The following is a 19636-nucleotide window of genomic DNA, read 5'->3' on the forward strand; positions in this document are numbered from 1 at the left end:
TTATTAATAGCTCCCGTATACAAGCCCAGCGTGTCCTTTATATAGATCTGCCATGTTTACAGCCTTTAGTTGTTTAGCATAGAAATGGAGGTCTAGCCTGCGCTGTGCTGCGTGCTGTAACTCATAGCTATTCAGCAGAGACATAGATGTATTATGGAGGAGGAGTGCATTGCTTCACTGATAAAGCATGTTTTGTTACATGCGATAGGACAGGCGGCTGCTTTATGTATTAACTTACCTCCGCAACCTTCCTTCCATTTTCCTCTCTCCTAGCCTGCTGTGAAATTTAAATTCATTGTTTAAGAACCATGGCTGCGTGGCGTACAAAGGGGACATGTATCAGTTGCAACTACCAGGGAGCGTTCCTGCCTTACGATAACATTCAAAGACACAAGAACAAAAGGGGGGGGGGGGTGAGAATGTTTGAAGGAAGAGGAATAAAAAAAGAACAATAAAATTATCCAAGTTACTTTCTGTATGGAGTGGGCTTTATTTTACACTTAAAAGGAAACCTACGGGATATTGTTAGCGAATACACATAGTGATTCATTACCATAATATTTACTTTAATGGGGAGCTGAGGTGGAGAAATGTCAGTGTAAAAACGTAAAGGCGCACATATCATTTCCTATACAGATTCTCTTACTTACTGATGAACTGCAAAATAAAAAAAAATTCCTTTCAGCATTAACAGTAATGCTGCAACTGCTGAAATACAGGACAAACTGTCGCAATGCTATACACGGGGCCAGCTGCTATGGGGCCCTTTAGCAGAGGGGGCTCAGGTGGTACTTGGAGGATTCACTATTAACTTTCCTGTATCCCGCCAACTTTGTCTCAGTGCCCATGGACTATATGCAATGTAGATTGTATGAGAATGTAAACTGCTCAATGGGGATGGGGCAAATGGCATTGCTCAAGATTGCCTACATCTAATGGCCCGTTCTGCTTTGGGGCCCCATAATATCTAGCTTACGCCACTGCCTATACAATGAGCTTATTGTGTACTGTTAAAGAGTATCTGTAACGGGGGGGGTTCTTAACTCGGGAGGCGGAAACCTCTGGATCCTAAAGTGGCTTTCCCCTTCCTCCTCAGTAGAGGGGATCCAGTACTGGGACCCCCCTGGGGATCTCCTTATCGGGCGCTTGTCAAAGTCCACGCATGTGCAGGTCCGCGATCGCGATTAACGGGCGAAATCTTGCAATTTCAGTGCGATTTGTGCTTGTGATTCCCGTCTATAGAACGAGAATCACAGCGCAATCGCAACAAACATACTACATGCAGCGCATTTGCGTTCAATCAAGTGCCGCAGTGTGAATGTATCCATAGGGATACATTAGTAGCAGCGCTTCGCTGATCGCCGGTGATTAGCAAAGCGCTAAAGAAACACCAAGCGTGAACCAGCCCTTAAAGAGAAACTCCAACCAAGAATTGAACTTTATCGCAATCAGTAGCTGATACCCCCTTTTACATGAGAAATATATTGCTTTTCACAAACGGACCATCAGGGGGCGCTGTATGACTGATTTTGTGCTGAAACCCCTCCCACAAGAAGCTCTGAGTACCGCGGTACTTTTGGAAGTTTGTTACAATGTAACAAGGTTCATAGACAGGAAATAGCTGTTTACAGCTGTCTCTAACAGCCAAAACAGCTAGCAGCAGCTACATAGCCTGCCCACAGTAATAATGTCACCATGTAATACATGTCAGAATGTAAATCGGGGAGAGGAAAGATTTTACAATGGGCAAACACTGACTAAATCATTTATACATAATTATTGTAAAAATGAAGCACTTTTTTATTACATTATTTTCACTGGAGTTCCTCTTTAAGGTGGCCACACTACATATCATTTTCATGCAATCTGACTGCAATTTTCATACAATCTTACCAACGTCCATGTAGTATAAGAGCACTTGGTGATTGATTGATTGATTGCTTGATTGTACAGCCAGATTGCATGAAAATTGTATGGTGTGTGGCCACCTTTAGGCGATATTAGGCCCCATTGCTGACCTGAGCCAGCAAACCATCAGTTTGAGGAAGAGAGGAAATATCATGGCATAAGCACAGCTGCAAATAAGCAGGGACTATTTGTTTTGGGTGCACTAAGCCTTCTTGTACTTTATCTCTAAATGCAAAATAATATTAGCCTGCTGTAGACAGAATGAAAACAAACATTCGGCCTATTATTCCATTAAAGACAATGGTCTGCCTGTCTGCAGCAATAAAACTGGCCTGCATGGGATTCTCAGCATCTTTTTTGTGGGATGGCCAGAGAAAACAAAATGTCCCATGATTCAGGATTGCTAGCTTTTATTCATTAAAGGCTAACTCTGTAAAGTTTATAGAAAGGTTATCAATCAAAGTATAATTCCTCTCTCTTCATTCATAAATGTGGAATGTACAAGAGCTCATCCTCCATTAGTCCATTACTCTTTATTCTGTCTTCATTAAAGTCCTGAAATAGCTCATCAAAGCATGACAAACAAATGGCAAGACTAGACGAAGCCCTGACGAAACTTCATGGCGCAAAACGGCTCTCGACCTCCCTGCACTCGCTCCACTGCCGTCACCAGGTTCATCGAGTCTGCTCTAGCCATTTGCTTGTGATGCTTTGATGGACTATTTGGGGATTTTAATGAAGATGGAACAGAGTATTGATTTTATTTTGCCCGTATGGTTTTGAGCTTTTAATTAAGATGGCACTCGGCTGTAGAAGTGGGGATCAGTGCACTAATATTATTTACGGCTTGAATAATTTGGCATTCACACCATTTAAAATACAGCAAAGTAATCTTCCCAGTGAGTTTTAGCATGCTCTGTACTTTTCTGATTGTGTTAAAGAGAAACTTTAGTGAAATATAGTAGTGGGGGGGGGGGGGGGATTAAATAAATACATTGAAAAATAGAAGACAGATCAAGAAATGATTAATACCCGCCGTGTAACTGTTGTGGCTTGATCGACCATGAGGTTCATCATCTTTACTGCTGGCAGACATGGAAAAAACATGCAGCACCAACTGCCATTATCTATAAATACCCACTAACAATGTGATAGGCTAAAAGGACGATAGATAGATAGATAGATAGATAGATAGATAGATAGATAGATAGATAGATAGATATGGTAGATAGATATGGTAGATAGATAGATAGATAGATAGATAGATAGATAGATAGATAGATAGATATGCACAGAGGGAGATACTACTTGCCAGTTTTAAAACAAACAGCCATTATTTCCCACAATGCAACAAGATTCACAGACAGGAAACTATCAGGGCCACGGCCAATCACTTGTTGCTGCAGCTGATTGTTAAAAGCCAAACTCCGGCACCCAAATTCTACACTGGGTGACGCTATAGCTGCAATTAAGATTGTGAATCTACAATACCAGCCAGCCCAAATTACCGGCCTCAATACATTACTGCCAACACTCTATTGACCTTCTACAAAAGGCTTTATTGCCTCATGAGACATGGCCCTATTGTATGAGGTAGGGCGGGGCCTGCAATATTCCCGCCTCCATAGCCTGAATCTACTAAAATATGCTTACTGAGTAGAGTTAGGAGAAAATGTGCCGGAAATGCAAATTTGTTTTGGCAGAGGCATCAGTTTTTATAAGGAAACTTGAGAGGAATATAGAAGGTGTCATGTTCTTATTTTTTTTTAAAATAAATGACTTTTTCTTGAGCTTTCACACTGTAAATGCAAGCATGCTCACCCCCATGCCTTTCTCCTTCACAGAACCAAGATGTCCTCCCAGTAACGGGACTACAACAGCAATAAGGAGCTGAAGAGGCCAAAGGCAATTTTGCTCATTTATTGGAATAACTCAGAGAGGTAAGCTGTGCTTCAGTTGTGATTTTTCAACATTCTAAGCAGTTAAATAAAACCTCATGTGTTCGAATTCAGGTGCCCACTAATGATACAATTAGCCAAACGATTGTTTGTGACTGATTCTGCATATGAATGATGGGAAATGATCGTTTGGGACTACTAATGGACAAAAACCTCCTAACCAATCTAATCAGATTGATGGGTTTGAACCGAAAAATTGGATCGTTTTATTAATCTAATCATGTAAAATTTTAACATTTAAAATACATGCTGTATATATACTAAGAAATACATTTCTCCCAGACTAAAAAGAATTATTAAAAGTCTTTCTCCTAATTTCCTGTCCCTTACAGCAGGCAGTACAATTCTGACAGATCTGACAGGGTTTGGACTAGACCATCTCTTCTCTGTAAATTCAAAGTATCCGTTATACTACACAAAAGCATTCCCACGGAAAGGATCTCTACAAAGATGATGACCAACCTCTCTTCTTCTCATTTGATCACTATTTTGGCAGTTGGCTTGAGCACCTACTGTTCAATAAGTGCTTTTGAAATTTAAAGGGGCACTATGGCGGAAAATTGTAAAATTTAAAACGTGCAAACTTATACAAATAAGAAGTATGCTTTTTTTCAGAGTAAAATGAGCCATAAATTACTTTTCTCCTATGTTGCTGTCACTTGGAGTAGGTAGTAGAAAATGACAGAAGCGACAGGTTTTGGACTAGTCAATCTCTTCACAGGTATTTAGGGAATATCTTTATAAAGAATAAAGGCCTTGCTGAGAGGCCCATGAAAAGATAGACTAGTCCAAAACCTGTCTCTTTTGTCAGATTTCTACTACCTACTGTAAGTGATAGCAACATAAGAGAAAAGTAATTTATGGCTCATTTTACTCTGGAAAAAAATGCACTTCTTATTTGTCTGTTTGCACATATGTTAAATTTTTAAATTTTTCGCCATCGTGCCCTTTTAAGAAAATCTGGAAAATCCCCCATGAGGAAACAGATTAGTCCAAAACCTGTCAGTTCTGTCAGATTTTAACTGCATACTGTAAGTGACAGGAACATAGGAGAAAAGTAATCAATAGTACTTTTTCATCTGGGAAAAACATGTTCTTCTTGTACACATGTAGTTTGAATTTTACATTTTTTTACACACTAGTGGTCTTTTAAAGGGTTCATATACCTGATTTAGCTTTAATCATTTCTGTACAAACCTCATATTTTGTGATATATCTGCTTCTTGTAATCTCCTAAATGTTAGTTGTCCAACAGGTTTCACACTGCAAGGCTGAATTTGTGGTGCGGTGCAATCAGGTGATCGCAACACAACGCTAAAAATAGCCTTCGGGGATTTCCGCATTAAAATGTAGCAATCCCCCTACTGGCTGAAAGCCAAACAGGAAGTGAGGCTCTCTTGCACTCGCTTCCCGTGGCTGAGAAACAAATTGTGCGGAAGTGTATTGAAAAAATACGCTTCTGCACATGTGCACCACAACGCAAAAATTGTTTTAAAAAATCTGTGTCGCCATAGACTTACATGACTGGTTTGCTTACGTCGCCACGCATGTACGCAACCAACACGCTTTTGCGTCAGCGATGTGGCAAATACGTCACTTCCGGCGCATCGCATTGCATCGGACAGGTATGAAATGTCCCATAGACTTTCACCAGCATAGTGTTACCCTACAGCAAAACAGGTAACACAACGCGCCAGTGTGAAAGGGGCCTAAGGGGAGGAGCAGAACAATATTAATACTTACCTGTGTGTTGCTGCTCCTCCCCATTCCATCTGCAGCCCCTCACTCTGCTGAGCTCTCTGGAGTGTCCTGGAGGAATGTTAGATTGCTGGCTGTGCTGTCTGGATAGGCCGTCTGGAATTATCCAAATATCAGGTCTGGCTGGATGGAATCACAGCTCTTTTCACAGTCAGCGCATTATTCTGTGTATTGTATTTCATCAGAGCATTTAGCTGCTTGCCTGGAGTTCAATTTAAAAAAAACATGCTAAATGAATATTTTGCTGCTGAAGTTGGAGTTTACTGTAATTGTAAGTTTCTTGCAATGGAATCTTTGGAATTCTCGCCAGCGGATGCCTGATGTGATTCTGTTTACTGATGATATTTTGGATGTGACGGCGACTCTGAATAGCAATTGTTTACATGTATTCATGCCTAGTGAACCATCAGCATCAGAAACAACGAATGGAACAGGCTAGCACATATATAAAGCAGAGCAAAGGTCGCATAAACAAAGCAGTCCAGCTCACAGCAGGGTCCCTCCAGGTTACACTATTAAAGTATTTCCTTATGAAAGTATTTTCAGTTGTAATGATGAGCACTTCCAGTTCACTTATTATCTTCAAAAACTGTTTTGGGAGGGTAATGTGTAAACACATAATGTTGTTGGGTAAAGGCCCGAACACGCTAGATGGATGTTGCCCGACGGGCATCAGGACCTGACCCTTCAGGTGACATCACAGGCCCGAAACTGTATTGATGTGTAGTTAGCCTGCAGGCTAACAAGGTGTTCTGTTACAATGTGGGGGGACGGAGAGCCGATGGAGCTGTACAGATAGGATGTGAAGGGCGGGGTGAGTGGGGAGAGCAAAGATATAAGCTGTCGCTCAGCCGAATTGATATGCCACGCGGATCGTCGGCCGGGCAGCTGCCGGGATTCGGCACCTGCCATACATATAGTAGATTATTGGCAGAGGCGGTCATTATTGGCCTCCTCATCCGAGTTGATAAAGGCCCATATGCAATTAACTTTTGCTCCAGAGTTTTCTCCTAGGAGATAATTTTTCAACTTTACGTTTAAGTGCATTTTCAGCACTTCACACTTGAGCTAGGTGAAAAAGCACTATGGGAATTATTTTGAGTATTTTCTTGCTCGCTGGTGGTTTAAAAGGCATTTTATTTTATTTATTTTAGTTGTAAATACATCACCTAAATTAATGAGAAAAAAGTGAAGTGAATAAGGACCAAGGGGGTCGATTCATCAAAAACCGGTTATACTGCGACGCACACATCGCACACGGCAATATTACCTTCACTTCCGCCTGCAAGTGCTGCGAGTTACGCGATTAGCGCAACTCCTGATACTCGAATAATATGACTGTTGCTATGTTAACGTCCATTACTAACAACCGTTACTGTTAGTACACATATTAGCTTAAATTTCTAGCGTGTGTAATTGAGCCCCGTCCCCTATTTCTACCACAATAACTGGCATGGTAGCATTTATTAAGCTGGCAGAATCGGATTGTACTTGTCCTATGAGGAAGATATATTAACGGCAGCTCCAAGTTTGCTTTAAAAATCCTGTGGTAAGTAAAGTAAATAGACCTTGTGACATGACTAATGAATTGACTAAGCAAGCCATTTACCACATCCAAGAGGGCAATCTAATCACCAAAAACAGTGAATGTGGTGTTTCTATAGCAACTTCCCTAATGAGTGAACAGAGTCTGGAATAATTAAATGTGGGGGTAGTTACATCAATAAGTGCTTTATGTGGTGCATTTTTCATAGCATGTCTTTTGTCATGCCATGTTTATTTACCATGTCTTTTGTCATGACTGCTTGCTAAAAAACTGTGTCAGGTCAGGTCGCTTTTAGTTTTTTTTTTTTTTATGCAATTGTTTGTCACACTATTTTATTTTCTTTACAAAACTGATATGTTTATGCAGCACATGGCTTCCAGAAAACATGACATTGTACCTGGGAAAGAGCAAAGAAATAAGAGAAGTAAAGTGCCTCAGGAAAGTATTAACAGCACATAACTTTTTCCACATTTTGTTATGTTAAAGCCTTACTCCAAAATGGATTAAATTCATTTTGTTCCTCAGAATTCTACACACAACACCCATAATGACAATTTGAAAAAAAAAAAAGTTTACTTGAGGTTTTTGCAAATGTATTCAAAATTAAAAAGTTGAGAAATCACATGTACATAAGTATTCACAGTCTTTGCTTACTACTTTTTCGATGCTTCTTTTAGCAGCAAGTACAGCCTCAAGTCTTTTTGAAACTAGGACAAGCTAGGCACATCTATCCTTGGCCAGTTTCGCCCATTCTTCTTTGCAGCACCTCTCAAGCTCCATCAGGTTGAATGGAAAGCATCGGTGCAGCCATTTTAAGATCTTGCCAGATGTTTTTAATCAGATTCAAGTCTAAGCTCTGACTGGGCCACTCAAGGACATTTACAGAGTTGTCCCGAAGCCACGCCTTTGATATCTTGGCTGTATTCTTAGGCCTCGTTCACATCAGGGCCGTTTCTGTGCGCTTTCCACAGCGCACTGCCCTGTGCGATCAGCAAGGTATTCATTTTTCCATGTAACTAAATGTAGCTGGTTCACATCTATGCGCTGCGCTGAGCAGCGTTACAGAAACGTAGGGTTGCATGCATTTCTGTGCGCTGAGCTGTAAAGCGCACAGCAATGCAAGTGAATGGGTCCGCTTTTTTAGCGCATAGAAGCGCGTACAAGCACATAGAAGCGCATGCGTTTTTTACCCCTAATTGGAGAAAAAAATACATTTACATACAAAAGCAAAGTTTTATTGACAACTGCTGCTGCTACAGTAAGCAAAACGTGCTTTAAAGAAGCGCAGTGCAACGCATAGAAACGCGGACTAAAGCCCGCACAAGCGCATGCGTTTTTTACCATGCGCTTTAACACGTTTTTCAGCGCAGCAGATGTGAACGAGGCCTTAGGGTTGTTGTCCTGCTGAAATATGAACCGTCACTCCAGTCTGAGTTCAAGAGTGCTCTGGAGTAGGTTTTCATCCATGATGTTTCTGTACATTGCTGCAGTCATTGTTCCCTTTATCCTGACTAGTCTCCACACCCCTACAGCATGATGCTGCCACCACCATGCTTCACTATAGGGATGTAATTGGCCTGACGACGAGTGGTGCCCGTTTTCTTCAAAACGTGACGCCTGGCATTTACAGCAAAGAGTTCAATCTTTGTCTAATCAGTCCAGAGAATTTTGTTTCTTATGGTCTGAGAGTCCTTTGGGTGCCTTTTGGCAAACTCCAGGTGGGTTGCCATGTGCCTTGTACTAAGGGGCAGCTTCCGTCTCTCAGTTTAGATGTGCCTTGTACTGATGAGTAGCTTCTGTCGCTCAGTTAAGATGTGTCTTGCACTAAGGAGTAGCGTCTGTCGCTCAGTTTAGATGTGCCTTGTACTAAGGAGTAGCTTCCATCGCTTAGTCTAGATGGCTGGCCAGCTCTAGGAAGAGTCCTGGTGGTTTTGAACTTCTTCCACATATGGATGGTGGAGGTCTCTGTGCTCAATGGGACCTTCAAGAAGCAGAAATTTTCCTGTAACCTTTCCCAAATTTGTACCTCAAGACAATCCTGTCTCAGAGGTCTACTAGACAATTCCTTTGACTTCATGCTTGGTTGGTGTTCTGACATAAACTGTCAACTGTGGGACCTTATGTAGACAGGTGTGTGCCTTTCCAAATCATGTTCAATCAACTGAATTTTCCACAGGTAGCTGCAGAAACATCTCAAAGAAGGTCAGGGGAAACAGGATGCGCCTTTTGAGCTTCATGGCAAAGGTTGTGAATACTTATGTGCATGTGATTTCTTTTTGTCATTATAGGGTGTTGTGTGTAGAAAATAATTTAATATATTTTGAAATAAGGCTGTAACATAACAAAATGTGGAAAAAGTGATGCACTGTGAATATTTTCTGGATGCGATTTATATATTGTTTCGATCAATGTTTGCACAAAATATCTTTGATACCTGTTAGATCATGCCTCGTTGTTTCAGGACTTGCTGATTTTTTTTTTTTTATCCTATGACAATTATCAGCCATGAGAAAATATTTTTTGTTAAGTTAGTGTCTAGTTCTGCGCATATATTAACACGTGTATATCACCCAAACATTATCTCATTCTGTATTGGCAAATAATTTATGACAACGTTTCAAAATAATACAGACTTGCTCCTACCCATCACAAGGCCAGGAAAGCCTCTAAAAGGAGGCAAGGTCAGTGACAGGAAGTTCATTGTGCGGAAGAGTTTGAAGAAGGCAGAACTTTTTTTCTGAGGCACTTACAATCACTTGGACAGGAACCAGATTGCAGCAAAGATGGACTCCCTGAGAATAACTCTGACCTCTTCCACAAATTTACTGCTAACATTAGTGTGGTTTATTTTACATAGAGTTTTAAATCAGGATGATACCATTTATTGGCTAACTAAAAATGAATAAGAATAAGCACGCTTTCGGCCTTGCAGCCTTCGTCGGGCTTACATCCTGTTGTTGTGTACAGGATGTAAGCCCGACGAAGGCTGCAAGGCCGAAAGCTTGCTTATTCTTATTGATTTTTAGTTAGCCAATAAATGGTATCATCCTGATTTAAAACTTCTTGCTTTTACTGATGGCTAACACGGTAGAATACCCTACTGCTACTATTATTTTACATACTATGCGCAAATGTGTAAAAGACCCCTATAAACATTATTTTCAACAACTCTGTTAGAAAGCACTACAGTCTATAACGTAACCACATGAAATGCAAATAGGAGTGCGCTTTTCCTCTGGTTGTTACTATACAATCAATCCATAAAATAGTTAAATAAAGTCCCTTTTCATATAAAAGTTCTTTAACTATCCAATGCTCTTCTTGTGCACTCTAATCTAGATTAATTCAACCACCATCAAGGCACCCATCGGGGAACAAACTCACCCATTTGTCACTCATTTTTACACGCGACTTTGCAAAAATTGCGGTCACGCTTTTGAAAAATTGAATTGCGGTAGTGGAAAATACCTACCGCTATTCCTGTGTTCAAGTGGAAACTAAAGCGATTAAAAAATCGCTAGGGTTTTGCTATTCTGTTATTCAGCATCGCGGTTGCTGCTAGTGGAAAAGGACCCTTAGACTGGTCAAAGTGCGCTCTATGCTGGGACCTCCGCACATCAGAGCATTTAATTGTGCAAGAAGTTTTATATGAAAATGGGCTGTTTTTGGATGAACGCTAATACTATTTTATGTCCTGTAAACATTAGCCTGGGTAGGGGTTCTTATCCAATAACTCTGACTTTGGAGAAATCAAATAGAAGCAAAAAATCTCTGGACACTTGACAGAGGGCAACAAAAAACAGAAGTTTTTTTTTTTGTGAAAGTGGAGTTTTAATAGGCTTCGCTAGGTGAGAAGCTGCAGCATTAGTCAGCAGGCTATAGTTTAGGGCAGAGTACCGAAGCATGTTTTGTGCTGGTGTCTGGCACTGACTGCTTTCTCCATTCCTAGCCTAGTCCTTCTACAAGAGGGTTCTTCAACAAATAAAATGCAATCAGCATTTCAATAGATAATCCCGCTCCTGTCAATTAAAAAAAGGCCTATTATTTTATATAGCTTTCATAGCAGCGCACATAGTTTGCTCAAAGAATTAGCGTATTGTTCTGTAGTTTCATCCTCTTTTCAGCATATGACAGATGTATGTAAATGTCAAGTACAACTAGATGCCCTGAAACAATAGCTATTCAGGAGAAGCACGCCATTGTTTGTATGATTAAATTCAGGATGTGTGCGTGATAAAGCGTAGCTGTGCAGCCAGAGTGCTCTACGGTTTTAGAATTAGCAGAGCAATAGCTTTAAAATGAAATAAAGCCGTCCTTTTCAGTTTACCTTCAAAGGTTGGAAGGAATTTAGCTCTGGTTTGCCTATGCCTAAAAACAGCCCTGGAAAGCAGCGTCACGTACGAGATTGCTCAAGAATGCAAGGGATTTATCCAACGCTCCTTACAGAGTCTTCTCTAAGACTCCATAGTAAACTTTTACTGGTAGCACGCTGGTGTAGCAGATAGCACGCTTGCCTTGCAGCGCTGGGTTCCTGGTTCACATCCCAGCCAGGGCACCAGGGCCGGAGCTGCCATAGGAAAAAAATGGCAATTGCCCCAGGGCCCCAGAGCCTGTAGGGGCCCCCAAGTTGTCCCCCCCATCTTAACTGTTGCTCCCCAGGGACTCTGCAGAGTCTGTTAAGTTGGGAGGTGATTGGGGGAGGGTCAACAGCCAGCTCAGGGGCCCAGGAGAAAAATTTAGCTGCAACAAAGGGCCTCTAATGACGCTTTTTGGTCGGGGGGTGTCTGTTGTTGGGCCCCCAGGCTAATTCTGCCCTAGGGCCCAATTGTTACTTGCAGGGCACTATCTGCATGGAGATTGTATGTTTTCCCCGTGTCTGCGTGGGTTTCCTCTGGGCACTCTGTTTTCCTCCCACATTCCAAAAACATACAGATAAGTAAATTTGCTTTCACCTGAATTGGCCCTAGACTACGATACATACACTACATGATATAGACATAAGACTATGGTAGGGATTAGATTCTGAGACCCCCTGAGGGAGTTAGTGACAAGACAATATACTCTCTACAGCGCTATAAAAAATACTAAAGTAATAATTAACTCATGCTTTATTCTAAATCTAAACAGTAAAGATACTTTCCATCAATCCACCCCGGAGTGTCAGTAATATATCTCTTGCACTTACATATCAATACTTCCTCCTCACAGATGGGCACGTGTGATGTCAAAATCCACACCTCCCAACTTTTTGAGTTAAGTAAGAGAGACACTTTTTAAGTCATTCCCCTGCCACACCTCTAGCCACACCCTCAGCACACCCCAAGTCACGCATATAACAAAGCATTCATACGCAAACTGGTCCTTTCTATCATCATTTAGTTTTATTTCATAATAGCATTTGAAAGTAAGACATATATCAATTTAATGGATGGGAATAAAGTTTGGAGTCAAGTAAAATATTTTTCAGTAGAAAAGTACATATATTCACATAGATCTGGAAGGACAAATAAGGAAGGAAGAGGGACAGCAGGATTTGGTTCCCACAGAGGGACTTTCCCGCCAAAAGATGGACAGTTGGGAGGTATGAAAAACCACCCTATCTCCTGGAAATAACAAGTTTTGGTAAAATAAAACTTGTATGAGAAAATGTGTTGGGCACGCCGGCATGCACTGGGTGTCTGGATGCATCCGCAGAAGCCACAGCAGCACTCCGGAGGCAGCCTGTAGCCCCTCTGGTCCGGGCACGGCCTCTATTGTCTGCACTCTGTAAAGAATGTGACCCTGCACACTGCATTTTCTGCAGATCTGTCACACAAAAGACAACTGTTTGTTCTGTGTTATTGAAAAGCGGTGGGAAGCTTGTCCGTTACGGAGGAGTCAGGTCAGGCACAAAAGGCGAAGAATGTCGCAAACAAGCGTTTTATACACTTCCTATAAACTGCCAGGGTTCATATCCTTTTAGCTCTAGAGAGATGATCTGAGGAGGAAAGCTGTTGGGGAGAGAGGCTCTTGTATTCATCCTTCCAAGTGGCACAGGAGCTGTGGTCCCCTCTCCAGTCCTTCGGTTGCACATTTATTTAGGCTGCCCACAGACTTACTTCTCATAGACGATTGAATAATGTCTGTAGAAGGCTTTTCCAGCATATTTTGAGCTGTTCATCATCTGATTGCTTGTGTTCACTTCATGAATCTTTTTTTATTTCTCAAGCTGAACAGGAAAATGAGTTGTCTTTCAAATGCGGCTGGCATCTGTCATATGAAAACAAGTCTTACCTCGAGAATCACTGTGGTTTTGTAAAACTGACTATGCTGTACGTGCTTTTGTGGTGGAAAATCTAATCAGCAGCGCTTCTGTCAGGCTGGAGACTTCTGTAATTATGGAGGATTGTTTACTGCCTAACGTTAGGTCTCAGACCACCCCTTGCATCCAGAATGCATTGCAGTTGCAGTTTCTAAAAAACAGGTACACTTGTACTTCTTGTGAGTTGCACTGACCCAATCAGGGTACTTTTTTCCCGCCGCAGCACAAGTGGTACAGTAATAGTGCACATGCGCAGGGAAGCCTACTCTTCAGGGATCCCAGCACTGGGACGGTCTGATATACGACGATGGTGGAAGCCTCTTTATGAACCAGAGGCTTCCCCTGACTGAGGAAAGTATCTCATGGTGGCCTTTGCAAACCTCACAGGTGTGCCTTCTGTGACTGAGTGCAGGTACAGATTGAGGAAAATATTTGTGCTTGTTAGGGACCTCATCCAGATGTTTAGGGGTTTTTTAACAATAAAAGAGGAACTTTACCAATAGATAGTCGAAGCGGAAAAATAAATCAATACATTGCAGATAGAACAAGAAATTATTGATATTCGCCACGTTATACGTTGAACTGTGATACTGCAGGTCATAATCTTTACTGCTGGCAGACTATCTATCTATTTATCCATCTATCTATCTCAGTGTTCTCCTCAGACTGTTTTAGCCAGGTGCTCCACCCGGCTAATTTTGGTGAGCACCCGGCTGACACTGGCTGTCCTCCTCATCCTCCTGCTATGCTGTAAGCAGAGCTGCACCAGCCCTGCACTCCCTCATCATATCCCACCCGGGTACTTTTCCATGTCACTCGTCTGGAAAAAAATTCTGGGGAGAACACTGTATCTATATAGACAGAGAGAGAGATACTGATTTCTTGACAATTGGCAACACCCATTATTTCCCACAATGCAATGGGGTTCTCAGAGTCCTGACATCACACTGTGGGAGGGGTTTCACCACAATATCAGCCATACAGACTCCCCTGAAGATCTCTTTGAGGAAAGGTAAAGATTTCTCATGGGAAAGAGGTATCGGTTGGTGATTGGGATAAAGTTCAATCCTTGGTTACATTTCTTTTTTAGTGCGTTTTGGTCTCACTTGAAGAGGAGCAAATACCAATAGAAGAGGAGCATGCTTTTTTATGTTAACTTTGTAAAATACTCTCTTCCAGCTGAAAACACACATTATACATTTTCCCTGGAACCGTACAAAGTCTTCACACTCTTGGCAAAGTTAGGTTACATGTGCAGATATAGTTTAGTATGCATTACATGAGTGCAGTGCATTCTCAGTCCAGCTCTGATTATAAGAGTTCGAGTTATTGCCTCATTTTCCAGAGAGCATCCATAGGAGAGGTTGGTGGCGGTTTCTCCCTCATCACAGGGTTTACGCTGTAACATTCATGAACTGTTGTCTGTGGCGTTCAGTTCAGGCTGAGGTCAGGCCCAACGATGTGATGACATTTCCAGTTGCTTTGGCATCGTTGTGTCCAACGCAAGGAGAAAAACACTGAAATCCCACCTCTTTATGTGTAACTGCTCTGAATTTCCTTAAGTATTTTTAACATAAAAACAGTAGACGTCTTCTGGACTGATGTTTGGGCTAATACACAAATCTCGGCCTTAGTGCTATATATGTTAAGGCAGAACTTCAGATACATATTGACATAAAATCATCATCATATTAAATAAAGTAATCATTTTTAAATGTTTGTTTAAAGGGATACTGAGAAGTCTCTGAAAAGAGAAAACTGGACTTACCTGGGGCTTCCTCCAACCAACCATAGCCAGCTAGGCCCCCTGGCATCCTTCTGGCTCTTGTCCCAGTCGGCTCTTCTAAAGACTGTACCGTGCATGTGCAGGGCTCTTATGGCGGCCGGGGCATTGATGCGATGGCTACGCAGCGGGGGCGAGCACGCATAACTTCACCCAAAGTCGCCACATTACCAGAGCCGCCAGCGGGACTGGGAAAGGAGCCAAGAGGACACCAGGGGGCCTCGTGGGCTACAGTGTGCTGGAGGAAGCCCCAGGTAAGTCCGGTTATCTTTTTTTAGAGGCTGCTCAGTATCCCTTTAAAGTGAAAGTTAAAGATTATGGATTGGTATAAGCTTCATGCCATCTTTGCACAGCTGCACTCTTAAGCCAGCTGTACACTAGCAGACTCTTTCCCAATGTGTTCAAAAGATCCCTCTCAGGTCAACACCTGATCTGAAAGGGATGTATCATTGCCACGCACTGAACATTGTTTTTTGAACCACCACTGTATGACGGCCACCCACTTCTAAGTGTGAGAGCGCTTTGCTGTGCTGATACTTTGCAGGGGCCCCAGGGTGCGGCATTATGGGGAGTCTAAAGTGGCTGAGCGGAAGCACAATCTTTTGTGAGGAAAGAGGGTTCACATCAGGGATGTTTTTAGGCATAGACAAGCCAGGCAAGATGCCTATAGTGACACCTGCAGGCGGGGGCACCACAGAGCTATGCTTAGCATGGAATTCTTTTACAATAGTTGATAGTTATTCTGGATTTCTAGGATAACTGAATAATGTAAGCTACGATCTTTATTTTAAAAATTGGGGTTGGAAGGAAAACGGAGCAGTAAAATGGCCAACAACAGCCCTGGCCAACATCCTTTGTTTATCTGTAATTGGCTGGCGTTGACCTTTAGGCTCCTTTTACACTTGAAGAGGAAAGTTGCATTGTGTTGCTCTTTGCTACCGTAAGTGGCCACAAAAGCAATGAAAGACCATGGAGATTTTCACACTTATTGCTGTGCTCCGGATGTATCAGATCCAAAGCAAGGGTAGCCGCGCCTTACCACAAGCACTGCACTTATAGGGAACCTTAACTGAGAGGGATGTGGATGCTTCCTTTTAAACAATACCAGTTACTTGGCAATCCTGCTGATCTTTTTGGCTGCAATAGTGGCTGAATCACACACCTGAAGCAAGCATGCAGCTAAACCAGTCGGACTTCAGTCAGAGCACCTGATCTGCATATTTGTTGAGGGGCTGTGGCTAAAAGTATTAGAGACACAGGATCAGCAGTAGAGTCAGGCAACTGGTATTATTTTAAAAAGAAAAATTCATATCCTTCTTGATTTAGGTTCCCTGGCAGTAATCCCAAGCTATGCTTGGGTTAGCCGCCGGGAGGACTATGCAGAGTATAGCGCGCAGTGGGAGCTTTTACTCACCTCCCGGGGGATCCAGGTGTTGGTAGCCGTTCTCCTTCCTGTCCTCTGAGCCCCTGAATCACTGTGGTGAGATTGCCGTCATTGATCTAACCAAAGTGTCACCCGGAGGACAGAGGTAAAATTGCAGTGCTGGAGCCCGGGGAGGTAAATGAGAGAAGGGGCTGCTGCAGGCATACTGAGGGCATGTTTTTTTCCTGATTTTAGGGTCTGAAAACTTTTAAAAAGACCCTAAAATCCGGAAATAATCATACCGCCAGGGGGGCTAATGCACAGTGCTTTGGACAATGGAAGTCTATAGGCGACGCAGTAAGTGTAAGCAATGGAGCATGGTGCATTGTGGGGCACATGCGCGGACCAACGGAAATCCCAGTGATGCACTTCCTGCCCAGCATGGAGCATGTCATTCAACGGGGGGTGGCGTTATGCATATGAGCCTGTCAGCACACTCTGCTGCAGGGTCTTATGAGTAAAGTGTTTTGTGGTGTGATGTGGCTGGAGAATAACATCGCACCGCAACACAAAGAACAAGCCTGTTGGATGGAAGGTGGAGGTAGCCGGGCCTCACAACACGCCGCAGCCTTGCCGGTAGCAGAGAATATCCACCAATATAACTCTCCGTCACACGCCCACCACATTCCTCAGCCTCACTGTTCTCATAACATCATTTTCCAGCACATTTTCTGCAGGGAATATCCGAGAGGACAGAGGCCAAAAGAAAGTTTTATTGTTCTTCCACATTAATATTCTGTTCCGCTAAAAGGTTGTAAAGTCTGTAAGTTTTACATGTACTTTGTGCACACTATATTAATATTTATTATAACACCGCCAGCTCCTAGTTGCACTCTTACTGTTTAAAAGCGTGTTTTTGAATTGTCTTTAAAGTTGAATTAATACCAGGAATAAAAAAACCATTATTCAATTCCTCATCGGCCAAATAATATATTACCTCTTGTCTTGTGGTTTTGTACTCTGTAAATATGATTAAAATTCTCTGAGTCTCCATAGGTTTGTATAATGCTTCCACCTGGGCTGGCCTTACGGTTCATAGAGCCGCCTGCATAGTCTTAGTATGGCGACCCTGCTTGGACCTCTGTTAATTTCCTTCTATATTAATACAAAGTTTCCTCTTTTAAACTAATGTTAATAATAATCACCACTTCACCTCCAAGGGTTTTTCCTCTTAAAAACCAGAGCAATTTTTACCTTTCAGCACTCCTTCCTCTCATTCACCTATAACTTTGTTACTACTTATCACAACAAAACAATCTGTATCTTATTTTTTTGCCACCAAGTAGGCTTTCTTTGCGTGGTACTTTTTGTTAAAAATGATTTTAATCTAACTGCATTTTAATGGGAATAATAAAAAAAGGAAATAAATCATTAGTTCTCATTTTTCGGCCATTATCGTTTTAAAATAAAACTTTTTACTGTAGATAAAACCCACATATTTTATTTGCCCTTTTGTCCCAGTTATTGCAATGTTTAAAATATTTCCCTAGTCCAATATATGTCGCCAATATTTTATTTGGAAATAAAGGTGCATTTTTCAGTTTTGGGTCCATCATTATTTACGAGCCCATAATTTAAAAATTAACAGTAATTTATGTTTTTTTTTTTTCATAGTCATTTTTTTATGTAGAAAATTTAATTGAATACTATGGGAAAGTGTGGGAGGAAAGAAGTTAATTTTAAATGTAAGTGTGGGACCTTTTATTTAACTAAATGTATGTAGGTGTAACTTTACTATTTGGCCACAAGATTTCCTTGCGCATTATTTCCTATAAGCGTACTATAAGTACTTGAATAGGAAGTAATGCGTGGCTGTGTTACTTTGAAAGTTACGATGAACACAGGCATCTCATTGATGCCGGAGATCATTGACATGGGAACGTAGATTAATGAATGGGAACGCAATTCATTCATTTCCCCGCTAACAGTCGGTGGCGAGAACGAGCAAAGGAGCGCACACGGGAGCGCGCGGCGGCAAGGGAGGAGTATTTACGTCCCCGGGAGGTAAAATGGTGTTTTGCAGGGACGTAGATACTTGTCCCGGGCAAGGGAAATGGTTAAAGCAATCCTAAACTGAAAAATAAATGACAAAATAAACAAACAAACACAGCAAAAAAACACAACAAACCACAATACCAGCCACCAATTCAAAGTACTGCGCAGACACAGAGCGCTCCCAGCGACATGAACGTGGTGGGAGCGCATGTGCGGCCTGGCTACGTATGCGCAGTTGGCCCTGGACCGGAGGACTTTCTGGGGCCAATTGCGGGTGAACGGGGAGTCAGAAGGGGACGGCGTGGGAGTGAACAGGCCTGAGTGGGCTGGAGGAAGCCCCAGGTATGTATACTATTTTGCTGTGGCCCCATCTCAGGTTCCCTTTAACTACTGTGTAACAAAATAACACTACTTATGTATGAAAGATAAGCAGGATGCCAGGCAAGTGGTATTGTTTAAAAGGAGATAAATATATTAGCCTCCATATCTCTCTCACTCCAGGTGCCCTTTAAGAGCCATTACTTGTTTCCTTTGTCAGAGCGCATGTAATACTTATAAAGAAGCTACAGTTTCAGAAACAGCTTTCTGTGATGCACATCACTACCATCATTCTCTGCAAACAAGAGATGATCAAAACCCCCCTTACCTGCTGCTGCTGCTGTCATCTTGCTGGTAACTAGAGGAAGCTCAGATTTGATCAAAAGCTGAGTGAGATGCTAAAGTGACCTATTGCCACACACTACACAGAGATCCAAAGGAGGACTTCTATAGGAGTATCTGAAGTGAAACTCCAGGGAAATTGTGGAGAAGTAAGGCGTGGGAAATGCTTTAGTTAGAGTATTAAAGTGAAAATAAAGTGACAAGATAAACACCTTTATCTATCCTCCTAGTCCTAAAAATTACCTTTTTTTTTTAGATATGTTAAGTTTAAAAACTTAAAAAAGTTCAATAATACAGCCTTCCC

The 19636-nt window shown here is 41.9% G+C and overlaps 1 protein-coding gene across 6 annotated transcripts in view; it reads left to right on the forward strand.

Moving 5' to 3' along the window:
- The window catches only part of KLHL29 (kelch like family member 29), a 1379660-nt gene that overhangs the window by 317241 nt on the left and 1042783 nt on the right, over nucleotides 1-19636 (forward strand). For all 6 annotated transcript variants that reach the window (XM_068280223.1, XM_068280220.1, XM_068280224.1 and 3 more), the window contains one exon: nucleotides 3753-3848. The gene's annotated coding sequence lies outside the window, so the exon portion shown is untranslated. The remainder of the gene's footprint in view (nucleotides 1-3752; nucleotides 3849-19636) is intronic.

This window comes from Hyperolius riggenbachi, chromosome 4, assembly GCF_040937935.1.
Source record: "Hyperolius riggenbachi isolate aHypRig1 chromosome 4, aHypRig1.pri, whole genome shotgun sequence".
NCBI lineage: Eukaryota > Metazoa > Chordata > Amphibia > Anura > Hyperoliidae > Hyperolius > Hyperolius riggenbachi.